This window comes from Tinamus guttatus, unplaced genomic scaffold, assembly GCF_059628265.1.
Source record: "Tinamus guttatus ecotype Peru unplaced genomic scaffold, ASM5962826v1 Tinamus_guttatus_pri_ptg000035l, whole genome shotgun sequence".
Classification (NCBI taxonomy): Eukaryota; Metazoa; Chordata; class Aves; order Tinamiformes; family Tinamidae; genus Tinamus; species Tinamus guttatus.
In genome coordinates, this window is record NW_028288569.1 from 3,583,692 (window position 1) to 3,602,697 (window position 19,006).

The window sequence follows — 19,006 nt, forward strand, 5'->3', positions numbered from 1 at the left end:
TATATCAGTGATAATCTTGACCTGAGGTTTATAAGACTTCCAGCACTCCGTGATTCAGAGAGCAGGTGATAACTATTAAAACATAGTACATTTTATTCAAGGAATATTTTACAACGAGAACAGAGATGGCCTGATGTAATTTTAAGGCAGGTATCCATTCATTTCTATTTAGGCAAAATCCTAAACCCATTAATCCCTTGAGAAAAAAAATAAGGTCCTCTGCAAAGGTAACATGCAACACTTATTCAAATATTTATTATAAGCATGCTTTCCTCTAGGAAAACACATTTCAACAAACTTTAAGAAGCAGAAAGGACAGTATTCGAGGGTAGAACATTAGACCAGTTCCATTGCTAAAACTCTGCAGCAGTTGCACATACCAAAACAGCACAATGCGCTCCTCATACCAGCAGGCCATATTCCAACTTCAATAAAGTTTTTCTTTGATAGTAATAATTACGCAGTCCTTGAAAGCCACAGATTTCTCAGATATACTACTTCCCTCTTTTTGCCTTTTTTTTGGTTCTGCTTTTAATTGAGAATTAAATTTATGACAAAAAAATCTGATTATCTTTCCTATAACTTACCCCTCAATGAACAGAACTTAATTACAAGTTACAGTACGCATAGACATAAAAAGTCGATCCTACTATTCTAATTTTACGAACATCACAAAAAAGTTCAGATATTGTCAAAGAAAAAAGAAATACTATTTTGTCAATGAAAACATCTCCCCGATATTTCCATGACTAATCTTGCCGAAAAACTTAGAAACTGCACTGTGAAATTCTCATCTCAATGTAATTTCTAAGAGCTGGAAAACTTTTTGAGACCTTCTTAAGTGCATATTTATTGGTAACTACTCTGTAAGCATATAATTCAACGTTTTCATGTATTGAAAATTGACAAAAATATTTTCTGTAGCATGGAAACTTCCCTTGGAAAAGGGAAAACTCATTGTTCCTTGGAGAGCAAACAGAGACTGAAACATATGACACTTTTTGGTACATGCAACTTATGATGGGCCAGTTAGCTGAAAGTAAACTGCTGCTTTTGTCTTCCCCTAGTGTGCTGACAGAAAATTATGTCCTGAATGTAATACTAACATTGTCATCTTCAAATAATACAGAATCTTTTAGAGTTCAAAAAAATGCAAATCCAAGATAATTTTAATTTTTCAAGTATTCTTATTTCCCAGCCACTGGAGTATTTTTCACAGTGCAAAGTGTTAGTGGTTGCAGGAGAAAAAAAAAAAAAAAAAGAGAGAGATACAGATAACATCTATTCCAGCTGAAACATCTTGCTTAAGTTATTGGTAAGCCTGGGTAAAAACTATATGTTTTCTTGTCATAATCCAGTGATATTTATGGAAGGCTCTAAATACGGTGCACTTAAGTTACTTCTACAGCCATATTTTGTCAGTCTTTGTACCTTGATGATTACCATAATTGTCACAGCCATGACTAATGTTAGCATAGTTTGACCACCTTAAAATTCATTAGCATTATCTAAGCCCACCTACGAGTGTGTGGTCTGAAGTCCCATCTCCTGACTCAACAGAACCTAAGTGCACGGAAACACGTATCTTAGTATTATCTTGCATTTCATTAGCAAGAAATTTCCCATAAGGAAAATTGAAGATACTTAGTTTTTTTAGAAGAGCTGTATGCATGTAAACCACTATGAAAGCTTAGGGAAATGATACGGCTTTCAGCAAAGATTGGGCCAATCCAGTCGCTCAGAAATACCCCAGGAAAGGCAGCACTCACAATATTTTCCGAACTTTTTTTTGGTTTATTTTGGCCTGCTTTTTTTCAGGCTTCAGGTAGCAGTTTTAGAGTAAGAACTAAAAGAGTATCCATCCCTCAGGTTTTTGTTTGTTTGTTTTTATTTAAACTTCTGCCTTGCTCCACTTCCAAAACACTCAGGCAATACTTTTCCTGCATTTTTTCCCTTCCTGGTTTTACTACTCTTTTCAAATCTTTTCATCAGCTCAGGACTTACCAAAACCAAGGAACAGCATAAGCCTGCAGAGAACTTGGCTTTCTCCACTGTTTACGGGCTGTTGGTCTGGGGTGAAAGTTTCCAGGGTGGTCCAGACTAAGAAATGCAGAGCAAGCCAGAGCTGCTGACCTACCTCCATGCTCGAAAGACCCATGCTGCACATATTCCTTGCTCAGTCTTTGTAATAAAACATTCCAGAACCTATATGGCGAGTATTTACTGTTTACATAATCATTAATGGATCTTACCAAATATTTGATCTGCTTTCCAGATGACCCCTTCATACTCTTCTGTTTCTAAAACTGCAGAAACGGATGTCAGGGATAATAAGTTTTATCAGAAAGTCTCAAACAACCACAAAGTTATGCCCAGATTTTTCATTCTTTGCTGTCCTAACCAAATACAAAGAACGGGGGAAAACAGCAGTGAAAAGGGTTTTATTAAAAGACTAGGTAAGTTCCTACACTGAAATCAGAGATGTAATCAGTCCTTAATTACATAACTTAATGCTCCACAGAACTTAGATTGATCCTTCCAGTTAAGAGAAAATATATGTAAACAAGGATTTTTTTCTAAAACAAAAAAATTTAAAAAAATATACAGGTGGGCCATCATTTGATTGAGCAGTCTTCTGAACCTCATATAAAGGAAAATATTTTAGCCAGATTTGTTTTACTTCGTCTTAACACAAGGTTAAGTTTTGAGCTCCAGTATCATTAAACATGACTATGATACCAGACCTTTTTGAAACAATCTTTGGGAGAATGGATAAAACAATATCTCACATCCCAAGAAGATAGCCTTAATGAAATCAAATGGATAAGTCTTTAGGAAAGTAGTTCAGCCTCTTTGAGAAAAGTGAAAAAGTTCTTGTGGAAGAGGTTTTGAGTTAAAGGATTTGTTAAGCCCAAAGCCACCCGCAAAAGATGTTTCCTATCATTGGACAGGTTAGCAAGTCTGCTTGATAGATTTTATATGTAGACTGTAAGACAGCATAAAGCATAAGGCCCAGAGCACTTCCAATAAATAGTTTAGTCAGCGTTTTGTATTATGAAGTACTTTCAAAGGAAAAATATAAACAAGAATTTGCAGCTAACATTCAGAGAAGCATAAAATTTCCAAGATATCTGAGGTATAACTTGAATATTCATTAGGACTCTGACAAGTTTTCAAAGAGTCTCTCCAGAAGCTTGCACTGTGTTTTTGCTATGGAGATTGACACAGGCAGATAATTATTCCCTAGAGCACTCCAACATTTATGATATCCCTGAAGACTCTGTATCATCTACAAGCATGGAGTAAAGAACCAATAATAGTAATTTTCAGTTCTGTATCCTATAAGCATGGAGTTTCAATAGTCAGTTCTTGACTGTTACACTAGGTCATCTTGGAAAATGGGAAAAAAAAAAAAAGGAACACTCTCTTCAAGAAATTTTTGGTGTTTAGTGCTTGCTAGCAAAGGCCAACAAAGACACTAAAGGGACAGCAAAATGTGAACTCCTTCTCAAAACGGTGGAAACATCACAAACTCCAGTGAGCTTTCTGACAAGACCTGAAGGAACAGGCCTGTGTTTGGCCCTACCAGGCCTGTCACATATCTAAAGGAATGTGACAATTTGTTTAAAATGTTTGCTTAAAGTAGGAAGCCAAGCACTTATGCATGGCACAGTGCTTCATCCCACAGAGATCCCCAATTGGGGAAGAGCAAGCAGAATCAAAAGAAGGGATTGCTGAAGACAAATTCTTCTCTTTCAGCTCCCTGATGCTCCTTTGAAGGACACAGATATTGGAGGATTTCATTTCACTTGAAATAGGTTTGTAAGAGTGCAAGAGAGAAAGTTGTGCATGATTCCTCAAAGGCTTCTCTCAATTCCTCAGAGGGATAGGAAAAAGACAGATTTCATTTGAAAGAAATCACTTGAGAATTTTTTCTATGCAAGATAGCATCTGAAGAAGTTGGAAGTCAACTGACAGGGTACCTTATAGTAATTTGTTCATAACAGACTCCTCTCTATTTACCAGTGTAAAAACAATATGGTTGTATAATAGAGAAACCAGCCTGCAGAAGAGCAGCTTATTAATTTTCTAACAATGAATTTGCAAGTTAGCTTGTTATACAGGTGTGGAAGGAAACCTTTCATCACATTATTTTGATTAAGACTAGAAGATTACTGAGGTTGGGAGGGATCTCAGGCAGTCTCAAGTCTAAGCTCTTACTCAGAACAGGATCACTCATGGGTTACTCAGGGCTTCATCTGCTCATGTCTCGAAAACCTCCAAAGACAGAGCCTGCAGAGCCTTTCTTGGTTACTGCTCCATTGCACCCCTGTCCTCCACAAGAAAAAGCCTCTCCTTACACCTAATCTGAATTTCTCATTTCAACTTATGCCTGTTGTCTCTCACCACCCACCATGCACCACTCCAGAAAGCCTAGTTCCTAATTATTGCAGCTATATTTTACACATGTCCTTAACTTCAAGCAATTTAGAAAAAAATCCTGCTTTTTAAATAAGGACTATAGTATTAGTCAAAAAAGTATATGCAAAACTTTCAAGTAACAATATTAAATATTAAAAAAAAAAAGTTTTGACTTTTAGTACAATTTGAGATCAATTATTTGTCAGGAACAACAACAAAAAAACCTCATACTTCTGCTCTAAAGGGGCCAACTTCTGCTTCTGCCCTGCCATTGCCAGGCTCCTAAGCCACCCACCATGTGAATGCAGTATGCCCGAAGTGTAAATCTGAAATATTAACAGAGACTATAAATTAGTAGGCCAGGGTTGGAAGGTCGAGGGCTAGACACGGGCAGGGCTGTGGTGGGACTGGAGGCAGCACTGATGCTGCAGCATCAAGGGACAGCAACTGACAGCCCTGGGATGGGCTGAAATGGGGGTCTTGTGCAGATCGAGGGTGGGAGGGTAGGCAAAGGGTGGAGGTTCCCCCCAGGCTCAGACAGCATTCACAATAACAAACTACAATTCATAGTTAATACGGGTAATTCTAATTATCACTCCTACTTTTTGTTTTCAAAAAATTACTGACACCAAGACCAGCTGGTCTCAATAAGCCATCCCTGCTTGTAATATTTGTTTCTCTTATGGGTGAATTAATTCACTGAATCCACTCTAAATCTAATGTTTTCCTAAAGGAAAGCTACTATATATTCCTGTTTTGATCTAGTCCAATAAAGTAGCACAGAACATAAAGGAAAATGCAGAGATGAGTGGTGCTAAATGCCCAAGAACAGCAGGAAAATCCTCAAAAGCCTCCTAGAGAACAAGACTGGTCATGGGAGGAGGAGGCTCAGGGTAGACCTTATCACCCTCTACAACCACCTGAAAGGAGGTTGTGGTGAGGTGGGGGTCAGTCTCTTCTCCAAAATAACTACAGATAGAACAAGAAGAAATGGCCTCAAGTTACACTAGGGGAGGTTAAGGTTAGATATTAGGAAGAATTTCTACATGAAAAGAGTAGTCAACCACTGGAATAGGCTGCCCAGGGAGGTGGTGGACTCACTGTCTTTGGCTCTGTTCAAGAAACGTGTAAATGGAGCACTTAGGGACATGGTTTAGCAGGCAAGGTGTTGAAGGTCTTACAGTTGAACTCAATGATCTTGAAGGTCTATTCCAGCCATAATGATTCTATGATTCTATGCTGTTCAAGAACAGCCAGGTAAAATAAGTAGTCTCCTGCCTACTTGCATGAATAATTTGTAGCACTGATGCAGTCCTGTTGGACGTCTGGCACACACACCTATCAGGACCATCCCAAAGTCTCTGCAGAATTTAAGAATTAGGGGACAGGCATGCGTTGTAAAGATTAAATAGGTCTCTGCCAGAAAACTGTCAAAAACAACAACAACAACAACACAACAAAAAAAACCCAAAAAGGCTGGAAAAGTCTGTGTAATTCTGTCTGGTATCAACCTGTACTTTCAGCAATAAGAAAAATGTAAGATATGCAATGCAGGATTTATTCTACAAACCATGAGCTCATGTTGACCACTAAATCTGACCACAGCCACCAAGAAGACAGCTGCAGGAATTTTTGAAACATAAGATCTTGCTTAGTCACAGATTAAAAGCCTCAATGCAAGAACTCCCAAGTGATGTTTTATTGTCTAAGTTACATCAGGAAATCAAATTAAAGTACAATATTCCCTTTATGTCTTAGAAAAATCAATTTATCTATGCTTAGTTATTATTGATCAGTGGTATTGATTCTATAGCAGTGATTTTAAAATTTGCTTATTTTAAAAGATGTTTTATAGTTTCAGAACAATAATCATGAGATACAGTTTATGAACCTTAAATTACAACTCCACGTATGTCTGTCAAAGATCAAAGAAAGTACATTGTAATGTAATAAACAAAGAGCCCTAAAATAATTGTGTGGTATGAGCATAGACATTCCAGCAAGTATTCAAAACTTGTTCTCTCTGATCAAATTATAGAGCTTTTCAATAATGATTTTATGACTGCCATTACATTAAATGCCACCATGCCTCCATCAACAAGAAAAATGGTACTGCAGCGCCAAGTGCTAAAGCCATATAGCAAATTTATCAGCTACCACTCCCAAATGAAAAAGTGCACTGCTAGTGTTTATGCTTTTATAAATGCAGAAATAAATTGAGGTTATGGTTGATAAGCAGGTAATGAAAAGGCAACGACAAAGAAGGATTTGGGGCTCTTCATCTCACATCCACAGGGATATGGTTGGGCACAAAGCTATTGGGAAAAGTACAGAATCCTCCCAGGTTGAAAACCCAGGATTATGAACACCAATTACCTAAGATTTGTCACACATTGTTTTAGTTTTTTCAAACAGCCCAGGACAAATCCTTGACCACGTCTTTGTTGGCAGACATGACCTTAGCAGAAACAGCCACCCCAATGCTGCTCATCAGAGCAAGCTCTGAGGGAACACAACAGATCGAACCCTTGCCAGGAATTCATCAAAAAGCTGGGTCTAAATGAAGGCTCATGCCTTCAGCTCTTTCTAGATCAAGCCTCCTCTTCAAATGTGGTATAGATAAGCCTGAATCTTTTGATCAGTCCTGCACTTCTTCATGCTCCATTTATATACATGTAAAACAAGAGCAATGATACTAGTCTGCTTAAAAAATAATTAATGACTGTAGAACACTTGAACATCCTGTAATATTGCTATACTATGTAAGATGAAATCATTTCTATTGCCAGCCTGGTGTACTTAAAATTGTCTAAAATTTATATACAGCTCTGACAAATGAAATAACTAGAAGACTAAAAACTGCAAAAAGACAGAAGCGAAAACCAGAAAGTACTTTCAGACAAGGAGCTGAATAAACTAGGTTTTTGGCTGCAAAGAACGTTTGACTTTGAGAATGAGAATCGTCAGTCTTGCCCTTATTGGCGAAGTGAGGTTATTTGAATTAGTATTTTATCTTAGAGCACTCTGGCAAAACTTAAATGGCAGAGAATAATTTAAAGAGTTGATTTTGATAGCATAGCTTCCAACACAAATCTTTTCAAGCAACTTTTGATGGTGTGAATAGGGCATTCAGAATTATGACAAGAATAAGTACGATGAACAGATTCTTGAACAGAATCCAAAGAAAGTCCTTAAAAGAGTCGAGCTAAAAATTTAAGCAACTTTTATTTAAAGGACCTGAACTTCTTGGTGTACAGATCATTCAGATTTTATGCTGTCTCAAAAAAGTCCCAAATAAAACTCTGTAAATGATTTTTTCCCCCTAGTGGGCTAAACTGAATAGCAATGATAAATCTACCTGGAAAAGAAAGAAATATTTTGCTTGATCTGAAACACTTCATTTCTTTTTTATGTTTAAACCTTCAATTTCAGTTCATTTTGAAAAGCAAGCAGCAACTTTAAAAAATGCATTTTTTGTCCCTTTTCCCTTCAGCAAATAAACTACACAGTTTAAAACAAACAAACAAAAACAAGGGCCCTTGGGAACATCTGCATCTATATCAATGCTAGAAGATGCTAGGCCCCTCTACAGTTTACCACTTTAATCAGCACTGGCTAATTAAAACTTGGCCCTATGTATTGTTTCCTTATTTTTCCTACAAAAAGTATTTTAACGGATAGATGAAGATCTGCTACAGCTTGAGACCTCAGCATCCCTTGTTTTCCCTGCAGACAGAGTCATATGGACACCTCAGCAACATTTTGCCAAAACAGGATTTTTTGTCTCAAACAAGCAAAATTCCATCAGGTTTCTGAGGGGCAAAAAGATGGGTAGGGGAAAAGCTTTTTCTCTTTTATTTCCCTTTCTTCCCCCTCCACTCTTTTCAGATGACACACTCCAGAAAAGGAAAAGCTAACATACCTATCTTCTACAGTATTTGATTCCCATTTCGCCTCCACAAAACTTAGCCCTACCTGCTGTTTTTTGTAGTTTATGAGGTGGAAAAGCCCCTACTACCCTAATGTACCCTGCTCAATGCCCATGGAATTGCCTTAGGCAGACAGGACCACAGTGCCCCCTCTGACTGCCTCAAAAGGCTCCCGTGAGCCGGATAGCCTGAACTATGGTCCTAGGAATTTCTCCTCACAGAACTGTTCCATGACTCTGTAAGGAGGACTAAAAGCACTCAGTGATATTGCCCTCACCTGGGAAGTGGTAGAGTGGCTTTTTCTCTTCCTCAACAAGAAGTTTTAAATCTCTCCAGCATGGCATGGCTGAGATGGCCGTTTCCTCAGTGTCACCCTGCAAGGGTGGCTGGATATCAGGGGACGCACCAGGGCACAGACTCATTTGAGTGGATGGACTCCCACTGGACTGAAAATGGAAGCACCCAGATTTTAAAGCTAACCAAAAAAGTAAGTGCTAACAGCACCTCTCAGCCTATTACATATTTCTTAAACCCCAAGTAACAAACAAACAATGCTTTGAAATCCAGGGCTCTTTAATTCCAAAAGGAGTTGAAATAAAATTAATTTTTTGTCATTGTTTTTGCAATTTAGAAACTTAGATACTTCTCACAGGTATTGCAACAAATTGATTAAAAAGCTGCATGTTTTAAGAGAAAATACATAATACCTTATCCTTACACTCAGTACCTTCTACCTTGAAGTGTAAAAGCGCTTAACATGCTACAACTCTGCCAAGCTGACAGGCAATATTGCCTCATTTCTGCATGTAAATTGAAGAATAAAGCGCTGACATGACTTGGCCAAGGGCATGCATAGCAATCTAGTAGAAGAGCTCTGAGGCTTGGGTTCCAGGTGCCACATGACAATCCTTCTCTGTATGTTTATCAAGCACAAATCTAATTTATTTTTGTCTTTAGGAAAACATAAATAGTAGTAGCACATTTTCATCAAGGAATAGAAGCTGATAAATTTTGTACATGCTACTTAAACACTCACAGCATCACTTGCACTACAATATCGTATTTCTTGTTTATTAAGGCATAGAGGCATGTAAAGTAATGAAAGGCATAAAATCATTACTGAAAGGCTCCATAATTTGATCGTAAAGACACAAACCCCTTTGAATACCTTAAAAAGCTACTCTATACTTTCAGAAAAGTGACACCTAAGATGTTTAGTACTAGATCCTTGATACCAGGTACCAGATAATCATCTGGTAACAATGATCATAGATTAACAAGAAGCAAGAACTCCTAGATTATCATCTAGATGGCTTAAGGCTTTATTAATTAAAGAGAGTTACCTCAGGACTGTGGCCAAAGAAGCCGGCGCTTTAATAATAAGCATTGCAGAATTCCACAGTTTCAGGAGACAGCTATTGGCCTGTCCAGATATTATACTTCTAGATGCAACTCATTTGAAATTTGGTTCCCCTTTGTAAAATCATGGCATACCCATTTGTAGCCCTCATAGCAGTTAGGACAAGCTTAGAGGACAGATAGGAACCATCACCAAAAGAGTTAAATTTAACTCTTAAATTTAACATGAAATCATCAAGTGCAAAGCACTGTAGCCTCAGTTTTCTGACACCAAAGTTTTAGGAAATTACAAAATTTTCTGTAAAGTCTTAGTGAACTGACGTGTGTGCGTAGGAGTTGGCAAGACAAATACTGGTTAAATAAAGATGAATTTCCTACAATACATACTTCTTTCTCACTAGCTTTATTAACTTTGAATGGAGTTTGACTCCAACATACTTCAGAACCATGACTTGTTCTCCTTAGAACAGTACAGGAGATTCCCTCATTTTTAAGATGGTTAGTTTGTTGAAAAGGGAAGGACAGCTCGCTTGGATTTAAAGAAACAGTTGAACAGCATGGCATCTTGTTCATGTTCCCCAAATCCAAATGTAGATCAGAAAAAAACTGGCATATTGCTTATCATATAGCAAGAGAGATAGTATGTGAATTTTGATGTGAATAACGGTAGAACTTCTTTAGGAATTTATAGGGGGAGATAGAAAACCTCCCAGATCCTCAAAAATGATAGTGAGTGGTTTCACAGATTACATAGAGACTGTCAAGAGGCCATGGTACCTTAGTACTCCCCAGGTTCCCTCCACATCCCTGCTGTTCTTGTGTATGGGCACAGTGGCAAGTCAACACTTCACAGAAAGATCTCCTCCTGTTTCTGAAGTCTGGTACAGCTCTCATATTGAAGAATAAGAGTCTTAGCACATCAAGTCAGTCAGGAACTGCTTATCAAGACGCATTTTGTGCTGACAGACCCGCAAAGGAAAACTGCTGTGTTCAGCAAGAAAAACCTTAAGACCCGGGTTTCCTAGCACCAACTGTCATGCTGGCTGCAGTGACCAAGACCACGATCTGGTTTCGTGCTTACGAAGGCACTTTGAAGCAAATATATGAAATGGATATACAGTCCGCAGTGGCAGCAGTCTGTAAACTTGTAGAAGTGCTAGCAGAATCACAATTTAGAATAAAATAGGTCTCACCAAAAGCGTAAGATAAAAATCTCTAGACAAACACTTAAACACTTTTCACAATGAAAGGACTTTCACCCACATCTGTTTTTCTCCAAACAAACAAATCTCATACTTAAATTCAGGATCCTACTCATCAATTCCATATATTCAATGAAGAGAAACGAAGATATTTTCCCAAAATAAAACATTAAAAAAGAGGTGACGTCATATCCACACTGAACGCCTCATTCTTCAAACACCTCTCAGGAAACTTGAACATTAGTATCACCAACCATTTGAAGACATAGGAAGTGTTTCATGAAGAAAATGTTAGGAATATTTGGAATTTATGCAACTCTTCCAAGGTACACACATTCCTGTCTGTAAGAGCATTACCGCATTTACACTCTATAACCTAACACTCAATATTTCAGTTGTCTTAGTATGGCACCCTAGGCTGTACAATCTCCTCTAGAAAGTATGCATAGACTATGCAAGTAGATAATACCTAGGATAAATAGCAATTCTGTTATCTAAATATTCTGAAGGGAGGAATTAAAAAAACCTCCCTAAATATTATCAAAAACAGGTAAACAAAATAAATCTCTGCCTTCTCCCCTCCAACCCTGCCCTGTTAGTTGTCAGTAGCTATCTTCCAGCCTTGACCTTATGAGTCAGGAAAGAAATCTGCTAAACAGCAGATTGGGACATACTGCTAAAAATAATTTTTTGCATTTTACAGAAATATAAAAAGTTTTCTCTCTTGTGAGGGAAGCCGTTCTTACTTAAGCCTTTCTCGTCCTTCAGAATTTTAATAGCTGCTTATGTCTTAATTTTGAAAAGCAAGAAAATGCACTTCAGACTATCGCTTTTTTTTCATCCATACTGAGAAGGATTCTGAAAGTGTGTTCCCACATTGATGTGATCCAGGTAGAATTTCTCAAAATAATTTTGGAAGAATACAATTAGTGCAGTAATAACTTTGAAACAGATACCTTGAACACAAGACCACCATTTCAAGACTTGAAAAAGTTCATTCGTTTTAAAATTAGGGTTTTTGACCTCAGCACAGACTGACCTTACTGTAGTTTCAACCACCTTCTAATGGCAGTTTGTTTGGCAGAAAGGAAAACAAACAAACAAACAAAAAACCCACACCTATACACACCACACTTATACAGGTCCCTGAGCACATTAGCATGCAGAAAACACAGCTTTTAGAACAGGAAAAGAGACCTTAAGTGGAAAATTATTACCAAGTAATAAATGCAGATATTATAAAATGTCATCATGTCTACAGTAAATACATATTTGAAAAACATGTGTAGCAAATTTCTGCTACATTCCAAGTCTAAAATAATATTGCTACTGGGAAGCAGGTCCAGCAGTGCTTAACCCAAGACTGTGTGTCGATGTGAACTGTGCCTTTTTAATATTTACACTGTTTGTGTGGATATGATAGTGCGATAAGTGGGCTTTGATCTTTTAATAACTTTACTTAAGAGGGTTTAACTGTGTGAATTAATCAGCACTCTCCTGAAATATCTTAATTAATTGTACTTTGCAAATTATTGTTATATAACTGCATTACATAAGCTGGGGCACCCAAACTTTACATTCATCCTGCAACTTCTGTGCAAATCAAGAGTCACTGCGCAGTACAACAGGGAACAGAAGCAGCAGCACAGTGTGATCAGACACTTAACGTGTGGAACATTCAAATCACATTACTCTAAAAGTAACAACTTGGGGAGGGTGCCCTCAAAAATTTAGTGGCAATAATTAAAGGAACCTGAAATATGACTTTTTTTTTTCCCATCTGCTTTGAACCGAGTGAGTTAGCACGCTATCTTTTGTATTTTTTCAGACAGTATTAATTTTCAGGACTGTGAAGGGGAAGGCCTGGAGGGCAAACTTGAGAAAGATTAGTCTAATTCAAGCCCTATCTACAGAAGGGAGAGTTTTATCTGTCAATTTGAAAAAGAACTTTAAAGACGCTGTGATATGGAGCGGAATTATCACCACTATTAATTGCACAGGCATATTAAAAAGACCCTGGAAAGTGACCTCCTCTAATACGGAGAATGCATGTAGAAAAATATGTCTTAATCTTCTTTTCTGCGCCGAGATAAATGTCAAGTGTATCTATCACCTCAATTAACCATAGGAAAAAAGCTGTCAAAATCTAATTCTTTTTTTTGACAAGGCGTTTATTCTGAAACCAGCAGAGGGAGAAACAGGCACTTGTATTAGAAAGAGATGAGTGTCAAAGGGTTCCGAAACACATGGTGAGTTTTCCATGTGCGAAATGCTGATTAGAACCATGGTAAATCAGTGCTAGTGTGTTCTGGGTTTGTTGCCTGAGCTACAGTGAAACTGAGGGCTTTGTGGCACGATTTACTTTAGCATTGAGGTTGCATTAACAAAAGAATGTTTTTCAGCTACAGTACCATGCAAAATGCAAAAGAACTGGTGAAATGAAAGAACCTTAACTTCAGAAACATTAGACACTATTTTGAAGAATATTGTAAAACATATACTTATTGTTATCATTTGTTTACTCATTGATTTTTTTCATTTAAATAGAATCAAAAACCTTTTTGCTCCTTTCCCTGTTATATCAATGTGATTTCATCAGGATATTAAGACTGATTCAGTCTTCATCAGTTCAATTCATCCATACACAGAACTTTTCCTATATCATTTCTTGCCTTTTTTGCCTTCGAAAAAAAAATTAAAATATAAAGTAGAAACACATTTGCATACCTTGCTCAAAAACTGGATTTTGAAAGCAAAATGACTCACGCACTTGTAAAACCTTCACACTGAAGGCATCTTAAAAGAATTCTGTCAAGGCTGGACAACCAAACATTACTTCTCTAAGAAAATGGTGCAGAAGAACTTCACTTATCTAAAGCGAAGCATTTAGAAAGGGCCATTTGAAATCATGATATCAGCATAAAAATTAAGTATTGTTTCCTAATATTCTAAAACTGAAGTATGCTTATGGGTGCATCTGCTTGTGTTCACTAAGGGTGACACAAAACACAGCACTTGAACACACTTCTGTTTTTAAAAAATGCCAGCGTTTCATGGAAGAGCAGAAAATGCCACCAATAGAATACTGTAATGTTTGTTGCCACCACTCTTTTTTTCAGAAACAAATGACACCCAGAAGAGCTGTATGTATAGTGGAAGAATGTGCGAATTCTGGTACTTGTCAAAAGACAGAGGTGCATCCAAGGATTAAAATAACCGCGTCTCACAAAAGGACACTTTTCCCTGGGGAAAGCTCTAGTATCGCTTGTTAGCTCTAGCACAACTGAAAAACATCAGATCAGTCCTCCACTTGTTTGTGTTGTCGTCATACACTGTTGAATTCAGTGGCACTTTGTCATATTGTGTCACAAATAGTTCTCTGCCTCCACAAAAGTAGCATAAATAAATACTAAAAGCTTCAAAATACAAAGAAGAAACATCAGTCATGTCTTCCATGCTATCATTTTTCCTGCTCTTCCAAATATTTCTCCAAATTTAAAAAAAAAAAAAAAAAAAAAAAGGTCAAATTGGAATCACGTCAACTGCATTCCTCTTATGGGAGCTCTATTAACATGAGTGATGGTAAGGTATTTAGTCCTTAAAAGATATTGTTAACCACACTGAGCATATGCCTACATCTGTTAGGATAAAGTTATTCAAACCTTGAAATTAAAAAAAAAAAAAAGTATCAATATTTCTGAAGATATGGATGATGGAAAAGATAGATTATTTCAAAAAAAGTGCAATAAAAATACTCATATGGCGTGGAGAAATCAAGTGGTATACAGACCTTGAGAAGTGAGGAAATTAAATAGAAAAGTAATCTTGGTGTTCTGGGTAAACTATACAGCTAAAGCAGAAGGCCACCCTGAAAATATAAAAGTAGGTGATTAGCAATGAATGACCAATGATCTTTTCCTGCTTCCCAAACTACAACAGCTGTAGAGCACTCAGTTAATATTTGTAACAACAGAGAAAAGATTCATTTTTCCATTATACCCACACACTATATGAGCCACGGCATGATGAAAATCCCAAACCAGAAATTTGGAAGTTTTTTCCAATTCCAAGAAAGAAAAGTACTAACAAATAAAGCTTTACTCTAGTAATAGTAATCCTCTTTACGTTAGGCCAAAACAAGTATTTTTCTCTAAATTACCAGAGAAAAAGGGCACATGCTCTTATTGATGAGACATCAAGATTTTTCAGGGGCACTTGCAGGCTCAAGGCCCTTGTCAGAGGGTATTTACCAGCTTATGTCCTTTGGACTCCAGCCTAGACCTCATGCAATTTGATATGCTTAGCCAAGGGCTTTAGTACACCCTAAAGATGCTAAGTAGCCATTGGGCTTCAGGAACCACCTACAAGTATGTCTTCAAGACTACAGCAAAGGTGAGATAGTTGAAATTTACTTAATCATCTTTTCCATTGCAGACTAACCTTACTATAAATACATTTGTATGGTTCACAACTCAAGAACATGCACAAAGTGAGTTACACAGGATCACCTGATGCATGATAACTTTTGACTTGGAGGGTCAAGTCATGTGTCACATAGAACATCAGGTCTTCCCGCCTTAAAGGACAATAGAAAATTTGGCATGTTTTTTAGTGCTTTTAAATGGGAAAAGATGGAGATAAACCACAGGCACTTAGAGGACATTTGTTAGCTCCTCCTGGGAGGAGAGGAATGATAAGATACAGAGGTCCATTCCTGCTAAGGGTTCACCTTGGGCACATGCCGCAGCTCTCACACCAAACAGGTCCCATTATGGTATGCAGAGGAACACTTCATAGTGGGGAAGTAAGGTGCTGCTGCACACGTGAGCTGGCAGTGGACCAAGGAGATGCAAAGAGCACCAGTCGGTTTCTTACTAGAGCACTTCCAACTCTCACACATTTTTTTCCTGGACCAGTAAAAACAAATCTGAGCTGTTGCTGTCATTTGGTTCTGGTTCTGAGAAGCCACCAGAATAACAGCTCAACTTGCAATCTAGTCAAAAAAAAAAAAGAATATATATATCTATCTCCATCCAAACCATTTTTCAGCCAAGATCCCAATTTGACTTGATTGAAAGGGACCTCCGGAGCTCATCTAGTCCAATTCCCCTGCACAAACAGGATCTCCTAGTGCACATACTCAGGATCACATCCAGGTGGGTTTTCAGCATCTCCAGAGAAGGACACTCCACAACGTCTCTGGAAAACCTGTGCTAGTGCTCTGTCACCCTCACCGCCAAGTTCTTCCTCAAATTCAGGCAAAATTTCCTGTGCTTCAGGTTGTGCCCGTTGCCTCTTTTCCTGTTGCTGGGCACTACTCCAAATAGTCTGGCCCCATCCTCATGACACCCATCCCTGCCCATCAGATATTTGTACACACTGATAAGATTCCCTCTCAGCCTTGAGTAAACTGGTTCAGCTCTCTCAGAGCCTGTATACACACACACACACTCTATATGTATAGACTCTCTCTATATATAAAATCTTAGAAGGGTTTTTAAATATGTTTGTATGTTTTTAAAACCCTTTAACCCTGTTCTTTCTGGGTCTACACTTGCATCCAGAAAAGTACAGTAATCCTGATACTGAAGGAGTTTCCCTCATGGGATCCAGGCACCTACTTGCCTCTAACCTTTGGTTGTAATATGATAAACCAAATGTAGCATCTACTAATGTTAGTATTCACCTTAAACGCAGCAAAAGCAATCAAACAATTAAGTTAGTCTTCCTGCGTTCCTGTTTGAAACATAGCACCAACCTAGAAGGTGACCAAGCAGCTTGTCTTCTACTCTAGTTTCATGCCCATTTGATCACATTTTCTTTTTCCTGAACTGGATACACATTCCTTCCCAATGCGGGTTTTACCTAGCATGCACTGACCAGGGGCAGAGCAAAACGTCTGTATTCTCTCCTGTTCTCCTGGGGCACCAGAGGCATTAACACCCACCGCGTACTCATATTATAGTGGATGCAAATTAACTCCTATTTGAAATTCAAGTGAACAAAAACAAAACAACAAAAAAGAAAAGCAGGACATTTATTTAGAAATTGCACTGCTTGATACTCCATAAAAACTCAAGTGCTGTACTTTACATTAGTCTTGCAGCAGCGCAATGGGTTATACCATAATTAAAGATTGACCAATTTCAATTTACTTCAAGACAATTTGAACATAATTTCACAGAATTCCTGGAATCAACTCACTAGCACCCAACATCCACGATTTTCTCTAATTTAGAAAGATGCATGCATTTTAAAAAAGAAAGCCTTTTTAAAGAGGTTTTCATAAACTAGTAGTGTTCTTGCTTCTCTCATCCTTCCTCCATCTGGTCAAAAGGATAAGATCTCAGATTTTAAGAGCAGCATTAATACAGTTTAATTAGTTAAGGGCTGGAATGGATATCAAGGCACACTAAGGGGATTCTCCTTGCGTAGATTATAAAGTACTGTATTACATTACTGTAAGTGCCTGGTCAAACCACTTGGGTACTCTTAAGATACAATTTTGGGGGGGTACTACTTGAATACAATTAAAATATAAACGAACAAATAAAACAAGGTTCCCTAACTGCAAGGGATGCAGTGTAGCCTACGCCACCTTGGTAGTTTCTGGAACCAGACTCATGCCCTACAATCAAAATACTCCAATGACAGTTGCAGCATAGAAGGTCTTGAATGCTACACTAACCCATTGCCATTTAGCAAGAGATAGTTGGTTTGCCGCCAGCACAGTTCTGTCATACACGAAGACTAGCATAAACCTTTTCCTTTTAATTCTGTATTAATGGCCTTTGATTCTAATATCTCTAAAGTGGTTTCTATTTAAACTAATAAACATTAGTCATTGAATTTCTTTTGTTTTAGCCAAAATAAAACAAACAATCAAAAAAAAATCTATCTGTAACATGCAGTGTTTGCTTTCCCCATTTCTGTTTCTGTGTGCTGAACCGGAAGATTTAAGAGGGTGAAAAAGATGCAGTCAGGATTAGCAAACCAGTAAAATCTTACAGTGAACAGGAAAGCATTAAGATTTATATAAATATTTGCAGGAACTGAAAAGAGCAGATGCACAGCCAAATAATCCAAACAATCTGTGTATATTTACTTCTGAAATAAAACATTTCTACCCCAATCCAAAACACAATTAGACAAAGAGAATGCTTTAATCAGCTGGACAGCTCCAAAATCCTTCAATGTTCTGGAATTGTTACAAACATGTACACAGATTAAAAAAAAAAAATTAAAGAAAATATCTCTTTGGAAAGAAGTTTCAAAGCATTTTTTGTCAATGTATGCTTGCAGGTTTTTTTTTCTCTAATCAGAAAATTCATCCTGCAGTGATAACCATTCATAGAACAGATTTAAGGACAATAGTACTAAAATATAGATAGATAGATATATAAATATATATATATTTAAAATGTATTTATATATAAAATATATAGCATAGATTTCACCTATTTTTCCACATCTATACAAACACCAGCTCCAGTTCCTTAAAAAGCTGGGCCCCTGCCTAAAGAAGATATGTCTAGGCATGCATTTGCCCCACTCCTGTTTGCCTGCGCTGGGGCTTTGCATGCTATGCCAGCTCCTACTGAGTGTGAGAAGCTTCTCAAAGTGTGAAATCTTGCAACTAAACAAGCCACAGAAGTGCTCTGTGCAGATCCCACACAGCCAGCGTGGCAACGTAGTCACCTAGGATGTTATTCCCGTTATTAGCAATAGCGATTATTCAGGCAAATAAATGGCAGCGTAAGCCCCTCGGTCCCTGAGACCCAGCAATGCTGGGTCTGAAAAAGGGTTATTGTGTTTTCTCCACACCCCGGCCCACACACAAAGAGCAACTGTATGCTAATGGACCCCCTTCATCATCTCCCAATGAAACCCATTGCTTACAATTTCTTTGCATGATCCCTGCTAGGTTGAGGTATTAGTGGGCTTTATCTTAAGCAAGTTTTATTAAACATGCAGTTTTGAAGCTTTTGGGTCCCTAACCAAGACTATCACTTAATGCAGCTATTAAGCGACCACAGAGAATTTGTGCACTGTCACCCACAGCACTCTTGTGTTGCGAAGGAAAGTATTGCAATA